A 4347-nucleotide genomic window follows, 5' to 3' on the forward strand; every position below is an offset into this window, starting at 1 on the left:
TAACTGAGATGATGCATGGAGAAGGCTTAGATTGCTCAGCTTCCACAATAGGAGCATTGCCCTGAAAGAAGAACTTCGGCTCCCAAAATTTGAAACACCACTCTTTTCCTAAAACAATCAATATGGGTATGATATGAGAATAACATGTTCATCCTTAGAATAATATCAAAATCATGCATATTTAACTATACCAAATCTGCTACTAATTTCTTTTTTTCTATCTGAAGCATGCCATTTTTACATATAATATTAGCAATAATAATATTCTCAAGAGGAGTACTAACATATAATGGCTTATTCAATTGTTCAAATATACAATTTAAAAAAGTAGCAAACTTGAAAGACAAAAAAAGAGTGAGAAGAATCATAATCAAATAGCACATGAGTATCTATAGAGTTTACTAGAATAGTACCTGTTATTACTTGATCACTTGCATTTGCCTCATATTGGGTCAAAGCGAACACTCATGTATTTTCTTTTGTTTTTGATTGGTTGGTTTAGCAAGCTTTGAGCCATCCTTTTTCTTATTTAGATAATCACATGCTATGTATCCTATCTCGCCTTATAAGAAGCATGCTCCTATCTTCTTGAGACAAAGCTCATTATGATTTTTGCCACAGTATCCCCATGATGTTGATTCTTTTTTTTTTTAATCTTAGTTATTGTTTTCTAGATTTTTCTATCGATCATTTGAAGGCATTACTAGTCTCAACATCTTTTTATCTCCCCTCTTGTATTTTGATCTTTTTTAGCTTTGAATCAACCTTCATAGCTCAATCCACCACATCTTTGTAGTCATTGAAAGGATGAGAAGATAAATGAGACTGAATCCTATATCTTAAATCTTGTTCAAATATGTTAGCTTTACTCCTTCTGGACTCTATGAATTGGGGTCAGAAATGGCCTAACTTGTTGAATTTGTTTGCATGCTTGAGTACTATCATATTATCTTTTTAACTCAAAGCTAACAACTCATTCTCTTTTATTAATCTCATTCACTTAGAAAAATATTGATCATAAAATATCTTATTGAACTCCTCCTATATCAATTGGTTAATGGCATTGTCATATGTAGTTTTTATTGCACACCATCAAAACTTTGCATTTCCTTTCAGCATGGATATGGCTAGCTTGACATTCACATCCTCGGGATACTGTAGGGCATCGAACATTGTCTTCATTTTCTGAATCTAGGTCTCTATGACTAGAGGGTCAGGTCCACTCTCAAATAGTGGTAATTGAGCCTTCTGAACCTCTCATAATATGACTCTAAAGATGGTGTAGATCAAGGAGTAGTTTGTGTCTGTTGGTGTTGCCAAATAAGTTGAGCCACCATTTGGCATACTCCAATAATATATGTTTGAGTGGCTGGCGCATTAGGAGCCTACTCAATCGGTTGGTTGGCATCTCTCCTTATAGTCATGTTTGCTCCTCTCCTCTTAATAGCCAAGATTTCATTCTCTCTATTGCTTATCGTTTCCTATCCAAAATTCAACATAAATCAATTTCCATAATTGAGCAACAATAAGGTTCAGAAAATTTTTCTATGCTCATTCAATTAAGTAGGATTTAACTAAATATGACCTAACTACCCACTTTAAGTTCTATCCATAATCAAACCTAGGATAATATCATGTCCCAAATTTGGGGTATAATATAGTCATATTATTGAGGTGTACCGCCCTCGATAACATAAAGCCAACATTCATTATCTTGAATAGAATAAAAGATACACCATAAATAATATATAATAATAATTCAAATCATTAATTAAATCAAGATTGATTTAAAGTATCTAAATTTAAAATCAAATACCAAATTCATATCTTAAAATTCATAAATAGTTAACTAGAAGTCCATGATTATTCAAATAAACTAAATCCAGCTATAAAATTTTTAAGTTTGCTAGCATAGACTCTCAAATCTAGATCCTTTGTCAATCTAGTAGTCTTGTTCCTTTGATAGAAGTAAATTAAAAAAAAAAAAGATCTATAATAGCTCAGTAAGTAAACCATACATTTTTTTACTAGAGTAAGCATAAGTTTTTCTATGATAATATAATATTTAAAAAATAGTAGGTATTGTAAAAATATCTACAGTATACTAAAGTAAGTTGTCAAGCAAATCATATATGTATAAATCATGAATATTTTATAAATATGACTTATAAGTTATTCTTGTCATGTGTTCATATCATGTTTCAGAATATTACTCATAGATATTCATGCTATGGTCACTTTACACCCATGACAACACTATATTTCTTAATTGACAAAGCTCTTGTTTTGTATGCCAACTTTGTATCCATTGATGGGGCCATATTTCTTATAAATGCTAGCTCCGGATGTCGACTTTTTCAATTCTAGAAATTCATTCATAGCTATCTAAGAGTTTTTAAAATTTTTATAACTTTTTCTTAAAACATATATATACATGATAAAAAAAATAATAAAATTCATACTTCATAAACATGCTATTTTCATAAAATATATTTATAGAATCACTTGTCATAATAAAATATATTTTTTTATTTTACATATACTATTCTTTTATTTTATGAAAAATATGATTTCATCATTAGTAGATCATATGCATGAAAAATATAGTAATTTAAAAATAAATAAGAAGTGCAAAATTCACTGACCACATCCATCCTAGATCTTCAAACTTGGTTAAAAGATCAGCTAATACTATTTAAAATATTAAATTATAATCAATTTATTTTCAATAAATTTAATAAAATTAAATAATAATAAAAGGAGACTATTGATCAGGTGATCAAATTGATAGACCACCTGGATACCAAAGTGGTTTGAGATTTTCTTGCTAGGATCAACATGGATCCCTAGAAAAAGAATGTATGATTCAATACTGGGGTCTATAGATCGTCTTAGAGAGAGAAAGTAGGTGAAGAGGAAGAGAACAAGAGAGAGTCATCGTTCCTCCTAAAGAAAAAACTTAGATCGGGTCCAATAGGGGTCATGTCAAAGGGTGTAGCTGAGGGTCAGCGGTGGTGGACAGTCGGCGGTGATGACCAACTGCCAAAAAATATGAGAAAAATACTCTGAAAAATAGGGGATCCATCCCTTTTTCATGATTTTTCAATCATTGGCTGATCATCGATGGCCATGACCTTCAGAAAGGATGGTAGGAAGGTCAGATGACATGACCCGTGGGTGTGGCACCAAGGGGCAGCAGCGTCGATAGCTGAAAAAGAAGAAGAAGACTCAATCAAAATAAGGAAAAATGGGTTTTTGTTTTTTGATGGGTTTTTTGATGAAATTAACAGTTGATGGCAGTGTGCAAGGGCATGGAAAGAAAGAGAAGAAAGAGAGGAAGGAGGGCTAGGGCATTTTACCTTGGCTCTAATGGGTCTTCGGTTCTAATTTCTGATGAACATGATGAAAAGGACATCAACGAAAACTCAAGGAAAGGTGGAGAAAGAAGAGAGAAGATGGTTGACTGTCTGGGATAGAGAGCTTTAAGGGGTAAGGGATTCTTTTTATAGAGAAGATCTAGGGTTTTGATTGCCTTAGACCTGTGGTTCTCCCTGATAAAATCGGAGAGGAAGAAGACTCCTTCCAAGAGTCTTTTTTGAAGGAGTCTTCTTTCCTCCCAATCGTACATGCCCAGCAGAGCTAGGCTACAACTGGGTGCGGTCGGGTCTAGCTGGTCGAGTAGACTGGGCTAGGTCTGGGCTATAATAATGCATACTTTAAAAATCATTAGAGTGCTGCTATCCCAAATTAAGCTAGGTTCCCTCCATTTGAAAAGAAGAGTCTTAATTAGTTGAGATATAGCTATATGAAAGAAAGACTAATGTACAAATCATCTAGACTAGCTAATCAGTTTGTACAGAAGCAATTTCACCCTACCTCCAAAATGGATATTCTATGTTCTTGGGAGATGTTTCTCCAACCATTTTCAACACTTATTTAAAAAGATGGCTATTTTAGTTGAATGGTTTAGAAGGATAAATAGCAAAAGCAGCTATAAAGAAACTCTGCATCACAATACATCATATGCAGTTGTTCCATATAATTATCATTTCTAATACAATTAATAATCTCAACAGTACTTTATAATTATTTTAGTATGTACATCTTAAGATTCTTGCCCTTTACTTCAGATTTTTTACTCATTTATGATTAATTTTAAAATAAATTATCAAAATAATATTTCTTGAAACTATTTACCAAAATACTATCCAGAAGAAAGTCACCCTATGGTAGGATGACTTTGGATGCCAACTCACCACCTTCCATGCCATGTGGAAAGGTGAGTCAGCAAAGAAAAATCATCCTTTGATAGGATGATTTTATAAGTCATCCTACCATAGGGTGACT

This window comes from Elaeis guineensis, chromosome 15 (genome assembly GCF_000442705.2).
Source record: "Elaeis guineensis isolate ETL-2024a chromosome 15, EG11, whole genome shotgun sequence".
NCBI lineage: Eukaryota > Viridiplantae > Streptophyta > Magnoliopsida > Arecales > Arecaceae > Elaeis > Elaeis guineensis.